The sequence below is a fragment of the Podarcis liolepis genome (assembly GCF_965112155.1).
Source record: "Podarcis liolepis genome assembly, chromosome: 3".
In the NCBI taxonomy this organism is placed as follows: domain Eukaryota; kingdom Metazoa; phylum Chordata; class Lepidosauria; order Squamata; family Lacertidae; genus Podarcis; species Podarcis liolepis.
In genome coordinates, this window is record NC_139557.1 from 18,033,981 (window position 1) to 18,054,291 (window position 20,311).

General features: G+C 41.5%; 1 protein-coding gene across 9 annotated transcripts in view; it reads left to right on the plus strand.

The window, feature by feature from the left end:
- MACROD2 (mono-ADP ribosylhydrolase 2) overlaps positions 1–20,311 on the plus strand; it is a 993,596-nt gene that overhangs the window by 367,593 nt on the left and 605,692 nt on the right. The window lies entirely within an intron of this gene.

A 20,311-nucleotide genomic window follows, 5' to 3' on the forward strand; every position in this document is an offset into this window, starting at 1 on the left:
CATTTCTGAGATCATGGTCTTTCCAACGAGTGGTTCTTGTCCAGGTTTGTTAATTGTCTTACTTTAAATATTCTGAGGATCCTATACCCTTTTAAAATGTGTTTGGGGTGGGTGGGGGGTTATTGGGTTGTTGTTTTTATTTTGATTGTGTATTTTGTGGTTTTATATTTTGATTTTATTCTGTGAACTGCCCTGAAACCTACTGGTATAGGCAGTGGCGGAGCAACATGCTGCAGCCCCCGGAGCGGAGAACAGGTGGGGGCGTGGCTGGCGCACGTCCTGGGGGCGTGATGTGTCACCTGTGGGGGTGTGGTGTGGCGCCCACGGGGGGTGGGGTGGCAAGCGGTGTGGGGGCATGGCGTGTCGCCCACGGGGGCATGGTGTGCGTCCAGGGTTGAGTGGCGGTGCGCTTCTCTGCCCCCCTTCATACACCAGTGGGTATAGGGTGGAGTAATAATAATAATAATAATAATAATAATGGAGTTCAGAGCAGCATACATGAGTTCTTTGGTGATCACTAAGCCAGATCAGATTTGGATCTACTTGACTTCAGAGAAAAAAATACTTCAGACCATCCTCAGAGAATGATCTTCAAGTTCAACATATTCTGAAATATTTTGCCCTACATGCAAAAAGAAATGTCACTGAAAATTAAACTTTTCATTTTCCTCAGTAATTACTGACATTATCTGAGTTTTTAACTTACTGATACCCAGCACAGTTGGATGGCCTGTTATCTAACTGTCAGGCTATTTGAATCGTTTGGATGTCCCCATTGAGATAATGACATTGGCCAGCATCCAGCCTAGATAACTAAATATTTAGTGACACTGTTCTTGCCACCGAAGTTTTCAACTTTGTGGCTCCTGCTGTGAGAAAAAAATGACCAGTATTGTGAGGCCCTTCCTAATTATTATTATTCACAGCAGGCTCCCCAGATCAACGGTTTTGATCTAGTTGTTTTGTTCATAATTCATTATGTGTTGGCCTGAACCAGATGCAGTAGAAGTGGTAGAAAGGAGGAAAAAAGGAGTCTGACACAAGAAAGGAGATAAACCTGGAAGAAACCAAAACTCTATCTGGTTCTATTGGCTACTGATTGCCTCAACATATGTGGCTCATGAAAAAGCTAAGATCATTCTCACTTCAATATGCTTTTGCCCATGGTGAAGTAGTCACCAGTCTGGGCTGAATCCAGCTCATGCTTGTCCACATTCCTCATAATGCATTATCATTAAAACAAAAGTGGAATTCTCATGCCAGAAGATGAATCTAGGTTGTGTCTAGCCAGGGGCAACCGATAAACACATCACAACTTCTCTATGGGCTGAAGCCGTTGGAGATCAGCATGACTTTTATCATGTGATCAGTACTCAGTGAGGTGGCTCCAAGATACTGCTGCATGGAAATATTGGCTGCACAGAAATTTAACATAGCAAATAATGGTTTGTTATTACATCAGTGAGCCACAGTGAGCCTTGGGTTCATGTACTATCTCCTCCTCTCTTCCCTTCTTTTGACATGAAGGAAGGAAGTTAGAAGGTATTTCTATTTTGCAACATACCATAGTCTACCGTCAAACTAGGGTCCCAATATATAGTTTCATCTTTGGCTCCATCCGCACTATACATTAAGAGCAATATTAAATCAACCTAAAGAGTCATGGCCTCTCCCCAACAAATTCTGGAAATTGTTGTTTGTTAAGGGTGCTCACAAATCTACAATTTTCAGAGTTTCCAGGAAAAAGGAATTGGTTGCTCTGATAACTGTAGCTTTCCGAAGGGAGTAGGGGGTCTCCTAAAAGATGGCACCATGATTTAGAATCCTGTTTGAGGAAAACTGTGGTTTGTTGCATTTGGAGGAAATAGAAAGTTTCTGTTTCCTGTAAATTAGGTGCTGCTCTTTATGCATGTAGAGTGGGAAGAAGGAACTCTGGGTAGCTTGTTCTCATAACAACTATGGTTTGTTTTTGCATCTGAATGCAGCCAATCATTGTTGGAACAAATCAATATCACCACATGATGAATTATGTCAATCTTTCAAAAATGTTGCTTCTATCCCCCACCCCAAGAGTTTAAGCAGTAATAATTTAACAGTGCAATTAAGTGCATCATCGTTGCATATTACAAGCAGCTATTAAAACCCCCAATATATATTTCAGAATTAAACCTGCACTTGCAGAGTTATATGTATCAAACATTTAAAGTATGTCAGAACTTATTATGATGTGGTGTATGAGCACACCTCTGCCGAAATTACACACATTTTCATTCTATTGATTTCAGTGGAAGAATTAAACACATTCTTCAAGTTCTTTCATTCAAATCAATGTAATTTAAAAATGTGTGACTTTGACTGGATTGTGCCCTATATATTTATCTATGGTGACAGAGCTGAGATAAGCCTCAAATTAAATCCTTCCTAGAGTCACAATTTAAGCTGAAGCCAGTCCTATATCAGGTAATAAATAACCTGCATTTGCATCACACATCTATCAAAGAAATTCAGAAGGCTAGAAGTATTGTTATTTGCCTTCCTATAAAGCAGGGCTAAATATATACCCACGCACCTTGCATTTCGTTTGCTCACTCTTGTCTCATATGCTGCATTGCATCTGTTTGAAATGCTTTCAGTAGAGAATTGCTTATCCATGCCTGATGTATACTGGGTTTCACCTTCTAAAGGAAACAAGCATAGGTCAAATGTTGGCAAGATGGATTGGAAACTCTTTCCAGCTGATGGAAATGCCTTTCGTAACTGAGTGGGGGGATTTGAAATCTAATCCATTCTCATCGGAAAAGCAGCAAATAGACATGTTTCAGTGCTGTATCTGGGAAGAAAAATGGCATGCATGGTTTTAAATAGGAAAGAGGTCAACAAGTATATATTGCATATGGGCCAGAATTACAGACTTTGGAAGAAGTGTCATCGTGGAGGAAGGTGTTTTCTTAAGCTTACTCTTTAAATCATGTAGCACAGGAGTCTGCTTTCTGTTCTCCTATTGTGCCCTTATCAGTTTTCCATTTCTATTCTTTGGTGTCTATTTTTCCCCGTTTAGTGAGTTTTGCTCCTTTCTGCTTTTAAGTATAAATACTGTTGTGACAGCCTGCCGGGCAAAATGGTGGTAATAGGATTTTTGGCTCAAGATGAAGCTAGATATTTAGCTGGTGGCAAACACAGTATTCCTGATGCAATCCAGAAAAACATTTTTGCAAGCAGATAGGGATAGTGTGTGCATGCATGTGTGAGTGAGTGAGCACACTTTACCTTTCCCCATTCACTATTTCTCCCCTGAAACCCATTGTCTTTTCTTCTTTTCCATACTAGCCTGAGAAACCTAGTCTTAGAGGCAGGCTGGGAGGAAAGAAACTGGTGGGAGGTATCACCTTAACTCCCACTTTGCTTTGCCCATCAGAGGCAAAAGTAGAACTGGTAATCCTTTGTTTGCTGCTGGACATCTTGTTCTTCCCTCTGTGGAATAAAATATAAGTATAGTAAAACTTCAGTTGTTCATCTTCTGTATTCCTGTTACTAGTTACCCTTATCTCTTGCCTCCCTATTGGTCTGAGGAAAGAACTCATTACTCAGTTTAAAACCCTTATGAATCCTAATTCTTTCTCACTGTTATTAGATTGCAGTTTTGTCTTATGTTATTCAGTAATCACAGATGCACGGAATATCCAGTGACACTGGATAAGGAGCAGCCAATTCAGGCAGAGACCATTTCTGGAGCTACAGATAAAAAAATGGAATACCGAGTCAGTCAGAAAGGAGGGAAAGAGATCACACTCTTGCTTTAAGTTTGTACTTGATAAATGTTCACAAAGATTTCTTGCCTTGGCGATCACACTGGAATTTCCTGATTGTGAAATCTCAGACAAAATTATGACAGTACTAGCTGTCTATTTCTGTTCCATCAAATCTTCTGCTGCAGTGGAGATTTCCTGTAAGACATAGGCTTAAAACACTATTCTGCGTGATTTAACTTGGTGTGGGTCATTTTGAGTCATGATTCTTGAACCACTAATAGCTGGAAACCACACTGATCTCTGAAATAACTGTTGAGTAACAATGTCTTGTTGCAAATACATGCTCTGCCATGGCTGATGTTTGATTTGCTTAAACAAAAGATCCCAGTTCACGACTTACTACCTATGGCAAACAGTTTGAAATTCTAGATGACCTTGTCATTTCAGGTTAGAAAAATGGTTCCCATTTGTAGTTTTTAGAGAGGCTGTAAAACTTTAACTTTGTTTAAATGTGGTAATTTTATTGCATATAAAGTATCTCTTTATTCTGAGCTTCATGTTGTGAAGATAATAAATGACCGCTCAGTTCAATGTATGATGACTGGGTGAGACACATTATTCCAATGTCAACAATCCAGATGCCATTATCTGAGGACTAACCTTCTGGGGCAGTAAACATATTGTTTAGTAACCACTTAATTACAGATTTCAATTTCTCAAAGTTCATTGTCACCTGCTGGATAATGATGGTGTCGTTGCTAGTCAAAGACTCCTTTGCGTGATATTGTTCTTAGGTTTCCATCTAGCTATTGCAGATACTAGAATTTGTATTCATGGTACAAGTCGTTGGCAACTTACTGTAGTAATTCTGTGAAGGTCAGTGTTCCTAAAGATATTAACAAGATTAACTAGCAATATTTTTATGTTGCTGGGTATATGCTTGTTCTATGAGGATTAGAGTATATCAAAGGTCTTAAAATTGGTAGGGGAAAGGCACTTTTCAGCTGGCAAATAGGGTGTGTGTCTGGTATAATCAGAGGCTAGCATTTCTCAGATCATTTCTCAAATCAATTCATATGTCCAAGGTTTTGCCCTTGGCTATGCAGTGAGTTCAGAATGAAGTGGTTGTCTGATTTCCCCACTGGACATTCATTGTCTTTCCACCCATGATAAACTGTCTAGCAGATATTAATCACTATATTATAGCCTGCAATCTAGCCTTACCAGCTAGCTGCAACATGCATTGAATGTAAGATGTCACTAGGTCTAATTTTTCAGGAGAGTAAATCCACCTTTGGTCAAACCAACATCTGCTCGCCTTTGAAATTGTCTGAAGAAGAGATTGGAACATAAAGTTGTGTGGGCATTTCCTACCTCCATCTATGGGGGGAAATGCACTTACATCAGCTACTCTCACAGACAGAAGCTCTTTGCAGCTCTCATCTGGTCTGAACAGGTAGGAGGGCGTGTGTTCAATTCTGGCAACCCATGAAATGTGGGGAAGTACAGTTTTTACAAAATGTTTAATAGAGTTCACCTGGATTATGGTCTCCATATATGGCTTTGTTATATGTGAGAGAAAAGCTAGGTCCAGACAGGGGCCTTATCTCACACATGGGTAGTTTAGATTTGATCTTTCTGTATTTTCAATTTACACATAAGGGCCCACATGCCTGCTTTTTCACTTGCCATATTAGTTGCTATTCCATTGCTATTCTGCTTCCCCCTACCTTCCTTTCAATCAGTCAACCTCTCTTGATTAGTTTCCAGAATTAAACGAAGTGAACTTAACTTGCTCCCTCCCTCGTTTCCCCCCTGTAACCTTTTTGCACAATTCTGTTTTAGCACTATCACACAGGACTAGTTTAATTAATAATAAAAATACAAATTGGGGCTGCTTAGTGCTGTGAATGGAATACTTGGGGGGGGGGTATGTATGTACCAATCTTTCTGCAAATTACAGTAATCCCTCTCTTCCAGCCTTCCCTAGTTGATGACCAACTTAAGCTGAAAAGCACCTCAGGATCTATGTTGCTGAGAGATATTGATAAGCCCTGAACATCTTATAGTGGGTTTCTTTCCCCTCAAGCATCCAAGAGTCTCCTGCAGAATCAGAGAGGTTTCAGGGGAAAGGAAGGGGATATAAGGGAGTTTCCTGTTGCATAGATGTGCTTGCCTCTTCCTACCGTTTTTGAAATGCTCTCCTGGTAGCTCCATGCTGCAGGGCTTCAGACTACTACAGGGGACTCTCAGAGACGTTTGAAAAAATAGAGGTTCGTGACTTATTTGATTCCCCTTCCACTTCTGAGCAGCACAATCCCAAATTGCTTTAAGCTGAAGTTGTCAGCTGGAGAAGGCCAGGAGAAAAAAATATGGACTGGGATTTTTATGACCATTTCATTGTGTGGAACTTGTGAAAAACTTCCAAGCATGAGCAGCACTGAGTTCATAATAAACTTCTGTGTTGAAGTGCCCATAACCCTTTCCTATGTAATTCTGGGAATACAGCATGGTTTGATCATAGCTGTCAACTTGCAGATTTAAAAATAAGGGACCAGCAGCCAAAATAAGGGAACTGCAGCCTCACCTGTTCCTGGCACTCCAGTCTTCCTGTCCTCCTGCAGTCTGGTCAAACTCATGCTGGTAGCTTTGAGAACACTGTCCAACCAACTTTGTAACCAGAGGTTCAACTGAATAGAATCTGAATCACATGCACCACAAGGCCTATGCAGCCTCAACTTAAGATGGCTCCCCGGCCTGGCTTTGCACTGCAAAGTTTGCAGCAGCACTTGCAACAAAATGGCGTCCAGCATTCAAAAACCTCCTCAGGTTGCATTAACTAGCCACACACACACAACCTCCCCCCCTCCCTCCCTCCCCCAGCCAAGCAACACAGTTGGAGCCTCCCTCCTCCCTGGCCGGCAGGGAGGGAGGGAGGGAGAGGAGCTGCTTCCTTTGAAATTTAAGGGACATCATTTAAGGGACATCCATCAATAAGGGACAGCAGCGGGACATGGTGCTGGAATAAGGGACTGTCCTTCCAAATAAGGGGCGCTTGATAGCTATGGGTTTGATCACTTCTTTTAAAATCAGTTACTATTTACTTCTTTTAAAATCAGTTATATTCATGACATTGCCATGTCCTGGGATGATGAGCACGGTCTTCTGCATGATTACTTGGAAGTAAGTGCATTCCAATGTGTTCCGTAGGACTCTTAAGGATGTGTGCTTAGGACTGCAGCATTAACCTATTTTTAGAAGCTGTGTTCAGGAAGCATTTGTTTCCTTTGCAAATTATGCTCTTGAGAAACTGAAATAGTCTAATGTAAGCTAGATATTTGCAGTTTATCCCCCTACCGGAATCTAATTAATAGTCTTAATATTGTTGAGTACACTTTTTTCCTCCTCATAAACTCCCATTAAAATTTTGCATTAATAGAGAAAATTGATGTTCCCCTATCATTATTTCCCAGTGCAAACTATTAAAAGACAGCTTTTCACCCCACCTCCATGACAACCTCCTAGAGAGGAACAGGTGATGACGGCGGCAGCATACAGCCCCACCCCAACACCAGCATCTGTGCCAACGTCCCCCACCCCAAACACCAGCATGCCAGAACGGATGGTAGTTGCTGCAGCATTTCTTCTTCCTTTTCTAAAACAGCAAGAGCAAAACATTTCATAGTCAGTGTTTGGCTGGCCAGGTGTTTTAATGGTTACACTTGCCCACTCTATTATCCTTACTTCAACTTAGTCTGAAGGATATACTCTGAAGGCACATTAGGATACTGGCTTGCACAAGCTCATTTCAAGGCAGAATCGTGGCATTTACTTGCTTTTAAGGGAAAATAATTGCCCCTTGCAGGACCATGGAGTCAAGTTTTGATACAGAGCTATTTTTCTGCATGCATGTAGGTAACTAGTTCCCTTTTGAACCCCAAACTACATATGTACAAAACCAGTTAGCATCATGTCTAAACAGTACAGTGGTATCTTGGGTTAAGAACTTAATTTGTTCTGGAGGTCCGTTCTTAACCTGAGGTACCACTTTAGCTAATGGGGCCTCCTTCTGCCACTGCGCTGCTGGAGCACAATTTCTGTTCTCATCCTGAAGCAAAGTTCTTAACCCGAGGTACCATTTCTGGGTTAGCGGAGTCTGTAACCTGAGGTACCACTGTATCTACAAAATCCAGAAACAAGATGCAGATTACTGAAATTTATTTCCGAGGTGTTACTACTACTACTACAGTACTACTACTACTATTATATATTAAATTTCTACACTGCCTTTCATCTGAAGATCACAGGGTGGTCTACAATATAAAAATACATACCATAGTAACAAACAAAAAATATTCTGGTTACTGGGCAGCCTAGGCTTTAGGGAGTAGGATTTGTTTCAGTATGTTTGTACTTACATCTGCTGTGGTGATTCCAAACCATATTCATCTTGTCTTCGTTTATTTTTCTGTCTTAAGGAATAGCATATATATTGTGTTAATGCTATCTTTGTAGTCAGTTGTTTTGATGCTGCTTTTTTGCAGATATGTCACATTAATGTCAAACTTCATCAGTGGTAATAGTATTCTAATGAGGGATGTTTTCATAGAGGGTTGAACAGATGTCTGTTGTTATTGTAGTGTAATATAGATGCATTCTCATAGAGCCTGTGCAGCTTTAAAATGTAGTTTATTTTAAACTAAATCCTCACTATATACTATGAATCCCAAAATGTATCTGGTGTGGGAGTAAAATCAATGGATGGATTAATCGGCTTTCTTGTGATGCAGCTTGAAGCATGGTATATTATATCAGGGAGAATGATAATCCCATTAGAGATTTAGAAGAAAACATCTTCCTAACCCAAATGTGTCAAAATTGTATTTTGCTTCCCAATCAGTTTTTAAAGGAGTTAAAACATTGGGGGAGGGTACTGACCTTTTCATGCTTTGCACAAGCAAAATTTTGGAAGTGTGGTGCTGTATTGTAAGATGCACAACAAAAATGCTAATATAATCTTGCCAAAAACCTTCAGATTCCTCCATTAAATTAATTCATTGAAGGAAACTTTTTTAAAAATTACATTGATTGTGGGTGTACTACATGGGAAGGTATAACAAAGGCTCTTATTACCCCTTTGAGTTACTAAGATCCTCACCCACATCAAAATACTTTATACTCATAAGATAAAACTATGTGGCTTAGAAAAATAAAATAAATAAGGGCTGGAGCTCAGTGGTAGAGGATGTGTTTTACAGGAAGAGCAGGTAAGGTAAAGGTAAAGGACCCCTGGACAGTTAAGTGCACTCAAAGGCGACTCTGGGGTTGTGGCGCTCATCTCGCTTTCAGGCTGAGGCAGCCAGCATTTGTCCACAGACAGCTTTCCGGGTCATGTGGCCAGCATGACTAAACCGCTTCGGCGCAACGGAACACCGTGACGGAAACCAGAGCACACAGAAACGCCATTTACCTTCCCGCTGCAGCGGTACCTATTTATCTACTTGCACCGGCATGCTTTTGAAGTGCTAGGTTGGCAGAAGCTGGGGCACAGCAACCGGAGCTCACTCAGTCGCAGGGATTCGAACCGCCGACTTTCTGATCGGCAAGCCAAGAGGCTCAATGGTTTAGACCACAGCGCCACCCGCGTCCCATAGGAAGAGCATCCCACGTTCAGTCCCTAACATTTCCAGGTAAGGCTGGGAATGAGCCCTGTCTGAAACCATGGATAACCAATGCCAGTCAATGTACTGAGCCAGATGGACCAATGCTTTGACTTGGTATATGGAAACTAATGCTCAGGACCAGTTCAATACATTTTGCTGTGGCATCCTGTGAAGTGCAGATGCTGCCTCATCCCCATTCCATGGGGTAGTCGAATCTTACATGAATGGTGGCGATGGGACAGCATCTTTTACTGCGCCCAAGGATAGCAGGTTAATTTAGGGAGGAAGGGAAGATCACATGGCACATATAGTTCAGTTAGCTCCAGACCCAGGCCTGATATCTTTCCCTAATACTTCAAAATGTGACCGTTAACCAGAGTTTACAGTAACAGCATAGATGGGCTATTATTCTGCTGCATTATATGGCAGTTCATTTCTTTTGACCCGTGTTAATATCATGTGCTGTATGACTGAGCTATGGCTTCACAGACATGAGAGATGGCTGAACGTTCTGTAACTAACCACTCATGCAAAGGGCTATGTTCACATCTACCTATTTAAAAGAACCTTTGCTTGATGTACCATGCCCAAGATGACAACTGATGTAGGATGTCTGGATGTTCTGCAGTGTGAATTTAAGCAATCTTGTAATTTGCTTCCCGATTTACCAGGAAGGTTGTCCCACGGTGAATAAAGCATTGGGCGATCTTTTCCAATTTCCTTTTATCCAATTGGTTTTGGCATCTTGAGGCAGAGTAAGGATGGGGAACCTGTGGTCTTACAGATATTGCTGGACTCCACCATTCTTTACATTGAGCATGCTGGCTGGGCTGATGGAAGCTGGAGTACAACAGCATCTGGAGCCCCCTGAGTTTGCCATCCCTGAGCTAAAGGAACCCTGATAACCACATGGGAAAAATTTATTTGCCTGAGACTGCGGAAAGCCGCTGCCCATCAGACAATACTGAGCTAATAGTCCAGTGGTTTGACACAGTATAAGGGAGTTTCAGGTGTAATTCTGTTACACTGCACCACATAGTCTTTATCCAAACATACCCACCCACCATATAATGATTTATAAGACACATGTAGGGAAACTGTCAAACAAATAAGGCTTTCTGAAATCCCAAGCAACATTATTTTAACACCTCAGGACATGATGTGTTTTGTTTTTTAAAGCAGATATTAAAATCGCTGATTGGATATTTGCCATGTAGCAAACTTTGTTAGATTATGTATGTTACTGAAGGAGAAACTGCCCTGGCTGTACTATGCATTTCAGGAAAGTTGCTCTAAGGCAGTGTTTCTCAACCTGTGGGTACCCAGATGTTGTTGGACTACAACTCCCATCATCCCTGAGCTCTGGCCAAGGTTGAGAAAGGCTGCTCTAAGGTATTGGAACCATGACAAAGCAGCATGCAAAATTGAAAAAATCTTTACCATATGTTGCCTGTAATTTTCAGTTGGCTCTTTTGGAGCTGTATCTGTTACACTTTGCATACAATGCTGCTTTGCCCTGGATTCTGTCCAAAATAGTATTTGCAGATTTCAGGACCAATGTTAGGCTAGAAAAAGAAAAAGCAGCAGCTTAGGAATATTTCTGAGAGGAAATTTTCCTCTTTGGAAAACATACACATGCATTGCATGACCATAATTTGCTAGAGGAAGAGCAGTAGAAACATCAGAGGATAAAACTGAAAATGAATAGGATAGGCCTAAAACTTCCCTGTTCTTTTAGAAAGGACATTGGTTCTCTTGGACGTACCACAGTTGTTCAGTTCCCTTTTTCCTTATCATCTGTGATGCACTGGGTCTTGGTTTGACTAGTCTGCATTGTCCATGCATGACAAGGAAAGTGCTGTTCCTGCTCCTGCCCAGGGCATCACTGGGGTAGTTGTGCTCCATCCTGGACTTTACATGAGGGAGAGAATAAACATGAGCAGCTTTTACGTTATACAGTCGTACCTTGGATCTTGAACACCTTGGTACTCGGGTGTTTTGGCTCCTGAATGCCACAAACCCAGAAGTGATTGTTCCGGTTTGCGAACATTCTTTGGAACCAGAACGTCTGACGGGGCTTCCACAGCCAATCAGAAGCCACGCTTTGGTTTCTGAACATTTTGGAAATCGAACGTACTTCCGGAATGGATTCCATTCGACTTCTGAGGTACCACTGTACCTGTAAGCATTTGGCGAGGACAGAATCGGGCAGCCCAAGTTTAAGAGGAAGGTGAGATTAAATATATTGCAGGTAGACAGAAAGGGATTAAAAACTAATGCTGCCCATTTCTGTAGCTTTTATGATGTTTTCATGATATCAGATATTGTATTGCATTGTTTCCATTTGAATTGGTTAAATTTAATCATTTATATGATATTGCTTAATTTTATATTATTGTTCAAAGATACCTACTTTAGCTGTGCTTAGTGACTCCCTTCTCTTGGATATTGTACATGGTTAGGCTGAGCCAGCAGCCAAGGTGGTAGTCAAAGGAAGGACAGATGGACACACACACCTGGCTTGCATTCCTTGGACTGTCACTTGGGGCAAAGGTCTCCATTTGCTTTTAAAAGGCTACTTTCATCCAGTAGTAAACATTTTTATTTGAAAAGGTTCACAAAATTAGTTAGCAGTTCACTAAGCTGCAATCAGTGCAGCCATGTTTTCAGCTTATCTATGAATATTATGGGTTAACTGTCCTCTATTATAATATGCTTTTAAATTATACTCTGCAGAGGTCTGATTAAGTGTTTTATCTATCGTTTGCAGAAGTTAGTTTGAAACGTCTCTGATTCTCTGACCTTCATAACGGCCTTGGGAAGATGACCATTGTTTTCCCCACTGAGGAATTCCTAAGGAATGTTGCTGCAATTAGCAAATGGCTGGTGCAAAGTTGAGCAATGTCAAGTATTTGATGTTAGCAATCAGGATTTATTGACACAAGATACTAATCCAAAATGCATTAATGCTGGAGCAGCAGCTCTTGGCCTCCTAAGTGTCAAGGGTATACTCCTTACTATCGCATTGATCCCCCCAACACCTGCTGTCCTTAGTAAATTTTCATGCTAACACCACCCTCAGATGTTGGGGAGCGCAGAGCTCCCAAGTTGTGAGCCTTATGCCGCAACACTAGTTCAGATTCTCTTAACATGCTGATTGACGCATGCCTTCACTTATATCCGTCGCTATGAAATATCATCTGCCCTAATTGCTGAGGTATTTCTGCTATTCTGGAAGATATAAAACTTTACTGTGCCAGTGTCATTACATTTTATTCCATTGTCTCACTGCTAGCACATGTTCAACGACATTGTCCATTTCCTTTTGTCTGCCTGTGAACTGTAGCAGAACAAGGGCTGATAAGGAAAAGTGACCATTAACATCTATATACCGGCAGAGAAGGAAGTGTCAAATGTTAAGAACACTTGTTCTTAGAAGTGTTTGGAAAGTGAAATAAATCCCCATCCATTATACTTATTTAACAGAAGTTTATTCAAAGTCCTTTCTGGAAAATAAATAAATAAACAAAGTTGCAGATTAATCCAGATGGTGAATGCATAGCTTGGACCAGCAGATATCCCCCTCCTACCCCATTCCCAAATCAGGCATTGGATCCATGCCCAGTGCTGACAGTGTGGCTCCTAGATATTATGGTAATAGGTTCATTAAAAGTAGATTAGGCAGTCTCTCTAGTGCACTGAAGGGAATGCTATCACAGATTAAAAACAACACCCTCTGCCTAAATGGACTGATTCTTTGAAGGAGACAGTGATTACAAATCCTCATGCAAGCTACTCAGAGTAGCCCTTAGTTTTCCAGCATGGTTGATGGACCAGAATAGGTGAAACATTGCACTGGACAATGTCAGGAAAACTTAACGGGTCTACAAAAAAGTTCTTGTTGGACAAGCTAGGTTGTGGTTATTTATCAAACAATTGAAAGTGTGTGAGTTGTACCTCTTCAGAAAGCTACCCAATTTTCGTAAAATGGTTGCTCAAAAAGCAAACGTACTTTGGTGCAAAACTACCTCAATCCATCCTCCCAGCTTCGGCTGGGGAGGGTGGAATATAAATAAAATTTTATTATTTTATATTATTATTATTAATTTAGTTGCTTATCTCTAGATGCCACCTATCTGGCTCAGAAAACAGAATAACAGGGTAGAATGGGAAAGTATAAACGAGCATCACAGATTGTCTTAAAGCATGAGCTTATCATTGGCGTTGCAAGGAAATGTAGAGCCAATCACTCAAACTTAGAAGCAAATTGAAAAGTGGGGTTGATGAAAGTCTATGGCAGTGTTTCTCAAACTTGGGTCTGCAGCTGTTGTTGGACTACAACTCATCATCCCTGACCATTGGTCCTGCTAACCAGGAATGATGGGAGTTGCAGTCCAACAATAGTTGGAGACCCAGCTTTTGAAAAACACTGGTCTATGGGCAAAGACTAGAGCATATGGTGGCAAGGTATCCACCAGGAACCTGCTTCTAGGTTGCCTGAGGAATGTTTGAATATCTTAATCACATGAAAAAAACTGGTTCCTTTCCCCCCATGTGCTAATATGCGATAGGGATTACCAAATACTGTATTATTCAGGTGGCAAAGAAGTTTCTTTTGTTGGTTGTCATATCCCCTTGATGATGTATAAATTGTACCTAGATTTGTATGCATAGTGATTATATGATGTGATTATTTGACTGCATATTTGCCTCCTGATTCCCCGCCCCCATGTGCAAGGATGTTTACTGTGTCATCATAAAGTCTTATGAAAATAGGTTAGTTTTAGCACAGTAAAGTTTAGAATTTAATGCTCAATGAAATAAACTGAGTTCACATTTTATACTTTGATTTATGGTGCTAACCCAGTGGTGGCCAAACTTGGCCCTCCAGATGTTTTGGGACTACAACTCCCATCATCCCTAGCTAACAGGACCAGTGGTTGGGGATGATGGGAGTTGTAGTCCCAAAACATCTGGAGGACCAAGTTTGGCCATCACTGTGCTAACCCATTGTGACCCTGTTTGCATGTAACACTAAGCTAAACCATGGATTAACATGAACACACAGTCTCTTTGCTCTTCCTCCAGTCCTGCTGCTGATGTGAGCTAAGCCATGGTTTAGTTTTGGACTTGTGGTTTGTCTCAGTCCAGGAAAACCATAAGCCCAGGTTTGTAAAGCAAAACCATAGCTTTAGCTCACAGCAGCAGCAGAACTACAGTAGCAGCAAAATGACTGTGATCTCCTCTCTGGTAGCACACGTTCATCCAAACCCATGGTTTGCCTTTGCATTATGTGCAAATTGAGCCTAACTGTGGTTGGTATTAAACTAAAAAATGCACAAGCAGAACCCTTGTGAAACATCAGTCAAATAAAGTTTAGTTAAAGTAATTTCATATTGTTTATGTGTGTTGTTATATTTTTGTAAGGTTCATATTCTTCTGAAGTAAATATTTACTTTTCAGTCAGGCAATTTGTTGCAATGCTGAATGGAATGAAAGCGCTCCAGTCAGGATATTGCCTTTTTAGAATATTTTAAATGGATGTTTGTATGAATGGGCTTTAAAATAGCAGGCAAATGGCAAAAATAACAAGTGCATGTGAAGTAGTGTGTGCTCTGCTATGAATTACTATGTAGAATTTAAGAGCTATTATATCTCTTGTATTTTTTATTTTTTATTCTTTATTGAAAGATAAAAAGCAATATATATATATATATATATATATATATATATATATATATATATATATATTTATCCAATATGGCCATTACAATATCATCACATTTATCATCCAATATTAAAAGAAGAAAGGAAAAAAGTAAAGGAGCATCCATCTAGTTTACAGGGAAGCTTGCAAGAGAGACAAACCTTTTCCATAAAATAGACAAAATAATTAACACAGTTGGATATCATAAAAGTTAATAGCATTTTCTTCTAAACAATTCTTCCTCGATATCTGTGCAGCCATCACAAACCTAGCTACTCCGTTGATGATATTTCTCTGTATTACCCAACAGATAAACAACTTTAGATGAATTACCTGCATATTTCCTCCTGTATAATAGATTAACAAAAATACCTTCCTATCCTCACATATGGAACAATGCAGTTAATCAGTGATGGGGAATCTGTGATCTTTCAGAGGTTGTTGGACTCAGCTGTCATCAGCCCCAGCCAGCACAGCAAATGATCAGAACTGTGGGAGCTGGAATCCAGCAGCCTCTGACAGGCCACAGGTTCCCCAACCCTGCACTAAATAATAGGGCAAAATTCCCCATTCCCCTCCTTCCCCAGGGCTGCTTAAGACCTATTAGCCCTGATGCAAAGGAGAAGCCAGGAAACACCTAATGTCAATGCCTGAGAATATTTTTTATTATTTCTTTCTGTTAATATTCCAAGTTGCAAACCACCTTAGTACCTTGGCAGAAAGGCAATACAGTGGTGCCTCGCAAGACGAAAAGAATCCGTTCTGTGATTCTCTTCGTCTAGCGGTTTTTTCGTCTTGCGAAGCAAGCCCATTGACGGATTAGCGCTATTAGCGCTATTAGCGGCTTTTAGCGGCTTATCGGATCAGCTGATAAGTGGCTTAGCGGCTTAGAAAAAGGGGGGGAGGGAAAAACCCCCACAGGAACTCGCAAGACATTTTCGTCTTGCGAAGCAAGCCCATAGGAGATTCGTTTTGCGAAGCACCTCCAAAACGGAAAACTCTTTCATCTAGTGAGTTTTCCGTCTTGCGAGGCATTCGTCTTGCGGGGCACCACTGTACAGTCATACCTCGGGTTGAATATGCTTCATGTTGAGCGCGTTCGAGTTGCGCTCCACGGCAACCCGGAAGTAACAGAGCACATTACTTCTGGGTTTCACCTCTCACGCATGCGCAGATGCTCAAAATGACGTCACATGCATGTGCAGAAGCGGCAAAAAACGACACGCGCATGCGCAGACGTGCCGTCGCTAGTTACATTTGCTTCTGGATGCGAACGGGGCTCCGGAATGGATCCCGTTTGTATCCCGAGGTGCCAATGTATATAAATGCAACAAAGAACTCCTTATTGCTATGAGCCACACGTTCATTGTTGCGGATGCAGTGGAATTTTGCATAGGAACATGAGACGCTGCTGCCCCTGTACCAGTCCAGACTGCCTGCCCCATCTAGCCCTGTATTGCCTCATGTTGCCTATTCTGATTGGCATGAGCTCTCGGGGGTCTCAAGCTGCGGATCTCTCACATCACTGGATCTGCCTCTTAGTCAACCCGGGAATTTGTGCCTGCAAAGCATGTGCTTTACCACTGAGCTGCGGCCCCTCCCAAATTTATTAACCCCTCCCAATAGTGTGACAGCATGATCTGAAATCTGACTGCCAGAGGAGTGTGCTCTATGGTGAGTCAGTGTATTTATTATATACCATACTCATGTTTGCCTAAGCATACAAATGTGTTATCTGTGGATGGGACAGGGGCACTCACACATGTCCTCTCCTAGTGCCCCCAATTAGAAACGCACTTAGTACCTTTTGATTAGAAGCCCTGGATAGAGAGAATTACAAGCATATAAAGGGCTGAAGCACATCTGTCAGGGACAGTGGGGACGGGGACTGCTTGTGCACTCCTTCCCTATTCAAAGATAAAACCTTTGTGTGGTCAGGGAAATGCCTGGCTGTGTGTATAGTTCACAAGGTATCAGACTAGGACTAGGGAGTACTGACTGGCATATAGAATTGTAGAATCATAGAGCTGTAGAATTGGAAGTCACCCTCAGGACCTCAGTTCTGTCCCTTGCAATGCAGGAATCTCAAACACCCATGACAGATGGTCATCCCATTCAACCTCTGCTTAAAATCTTCCAAGGAAGAAGAGTCCACCACCTTCTGAGAGAGTCTCTTCTACCGTCGAACAGTTCTTACTGTCAGAAAGTTCTTCCTGCTGTTTAGTCAGATTCTCCTTTCTTGTAACTTGAATCTATCAGTTCAGATCCTACCCTATGGAACAAGAGAAAACATGCTCGCGCCATCTTCTACGTGACAGCCCATTAGCTATCTGAATATGGCTATCACATCATATAAGTAGGTCCTTGTTCCATGCCTGTCATTGTTCCCTTAAATCTAGTGTGCTTTAGAGTTGCACTAAATATCTATGATTTTCATTTTCACCTCGGTATATCCCATATTTCTGGCAGCGGGGAGTATATTCAATGCAGCAACAGCTTTCCAGGTTACTGCAGATCATGATCATCACAATAGTGGTGACCTTTGGCACAAGATACTGTGCATTATGAGAGCAATGAAACAACTGGCTCTGCTCTCCAAAATTTTGGCAGAGAGTAGAATGGATCTACATTCTGATCATACAAACCTGTGGCTCAGATCACAGAAGCCAGAATGGCTTCCATGTGCATGTGCAAAGAGGCTTCCTGCATGGAGCTTGAAAGGCAACCTGGCACTGTGCTTACAGACACCCTCAGGGTACTGTAAGAGGCTGCCATATATGTTCTGAGGCTCCCAAGTGGTGAATTGGTGCTTCCTGGCTGCTCAGCTCAAGTATGGTTAAGCCTTCATTACAGTACCCAACAACAACCCTGATTGTTCAAGGAGGCTGACTTGATTGTATCTGGGATGGTCACTGGACCCTGAAGGCACCAGCTATTCACCTCACCCAGTGCTCAGAGCAATTTCAGAAGATGGGCTCCATCTCTTCACTCTCTCTGTGTGTCCATTCCCACTCTGAAATTACTTTTGCCCAGCCACCACTTCAGTTTCTCTCCTCTGGTTTCCTTTCTTTCTAGCTGCAGTGTAACTGGAACAGCAGCAAGCTGGCCGGTTCTTTAATTGTGGGACCCTGCCACAGGAATGCCTAAGCAAGGGGTCGTTAAAAACACACACATCAGTGATCATCTGTTCAGTTTAGGTTTCAAAACTTCCCATGCTTTAGTTAAAGTTTAATTAGAGTTCCTTCCAGTAGCACCTTAAAGACCAACTAAGTTAGTTCTTGGTATGAGCTTTCGTGTGCATGCACACTTCTTCAGATATCTGAAGAAGTGTGCATGCACACGAAAGCTCATACCAAGAACTAACTTAGTTGGTCTTTAAGGTGCTACTGGAAGGAATTTTTTTATTTTGACTATGGCAGACCAACACGGCTACCTATCTGTAACTTTAATTAGAGTGATTGTGTCGCTCACAAAATATCCCCTTAAAAATAGTTAGCATATAACAGAATTCTCCTAATTAGAGGAAGGATGTCCAAGCCCATCAAAGGAAATAATTTCAACTAGTCCAAGGGCCAATACAGCCTGGATCCTGCCCCCCACCCCATTTAGTAGTCTAGGTGTGTCTCAGCTTAACCACCATCCAGCTTGTTCATAGTAAAACTGTTGCAACGTGGGCTCCTCTTTTTCTGCCTCTATTTTAAGTTGTAACACTTTGCTGGTTCTCAGCAGCTAAAGCTACCTGTACAGTGGTACCTCGGGTTAAGTACTTAATTCATTCCAGAGGTCCGTACTTAACCTGAAACTGTTCCTAACCTGAAGCACCACTTTAGCTAATGGGGCCTCCTGCTGCTGCCGCGCTGCCGGAGCACAATTTCTGTTCTCATCCTGAAGCAAAGTTCTTAACCTGAAGCACTATTTCTGGGTTAGCGGAGTCTGTAACCTGAAGCGTATGTAACCCGAGGTACCACTGTATCCCCTTATCACCATCCCAGATGAGATTTCTAAGCAGCGATTTCAGCACAAATACAAGTACGGTAAAGTTAAAGGACTCCTGGACAAGTGCTGCAGTTTAAAACATACATAGACCCACTGGCTACAAGCAGTTTTCAGAATACATTATATATCTATATCTGAACAGATAATCAACATTTGATTATCTGTCCCTATTATTTGCTTACCTTAGAAACGATATGGCTGAATTGTCAAGTAACATTAGTATTTGTGTATTTTGTTTGATTAATCCATATTAATGGGCACTGGTCAATTACTAACAGAAGGGTTGTCCCGTGACAGCCAATGCCTGAGCAATTCAATTATCCACTTAATATTCTCCCCTAAAATATTATCCAGTGTGATAATTATCCAATATATGAGCCAGTGTGGTATAGTGGTTAAGAGCGGTGGACTCATAATCTGGTGAACCGGGTTCGCGTCTCTGCTCCTCCACATGCAGCTGCTGGGTGACCTTGGGCTAGTCACACTTCTCTGAAGTCTCTCAGCCCCACTCACCTCACAGAGCGTTTGTTGTGGGGGAGGAAGGGAAAGGAGAATGTTAGCCGCTTTGAGACTCCTTCAGGTAGTGATAAAGCGGGATATCAAATCCAAACTCTTCTTCTTCTTATCCTTTGGTTTTGTAGGATATTGGCTGTTCACTCCCATATTTTTCTTGTTTCATCATTGTCCCAAAGCCCACATCACATCCACTGCTCTCCAGTACAAAAAGACTTTTCCTAGTTGGGCTAAATCTTACACAGAATATTTCTTTCAATTCCATTACAGCATTTTGAACATCTTCTCTTCCTATCACCATTTTCATTGTGTGGCCCCTCCCAACAAATTAGTCAATAGAAAGTTATTTCTAATGTGTCACCTTTAGCTATCCCTGACTTCACCTCTGTGTATCAGCAATATACACTTAACTTTTCTCAGTAGTGGACAATTCTGAAGTTGCTGTACTAAAGTCTGGCCAGAGTCAGCACTTCTAGGTGTTTCAGATGGCTGTCTGTTTGAACAACAAATGAACAAATACTTGACATGTGCTGCTGCATATCCCACATGTGTAAATAACAGTTGATCCATGAGCCTTTGGAAAGTTGCTGTAAACCAAAAAGGCATAACTGCAAATGGAAGCAACCTCTGAAACATTGCAGTAAAGTTTTACTTTCTTCTTCCTCTTCTAAAGGAGTCTGTAA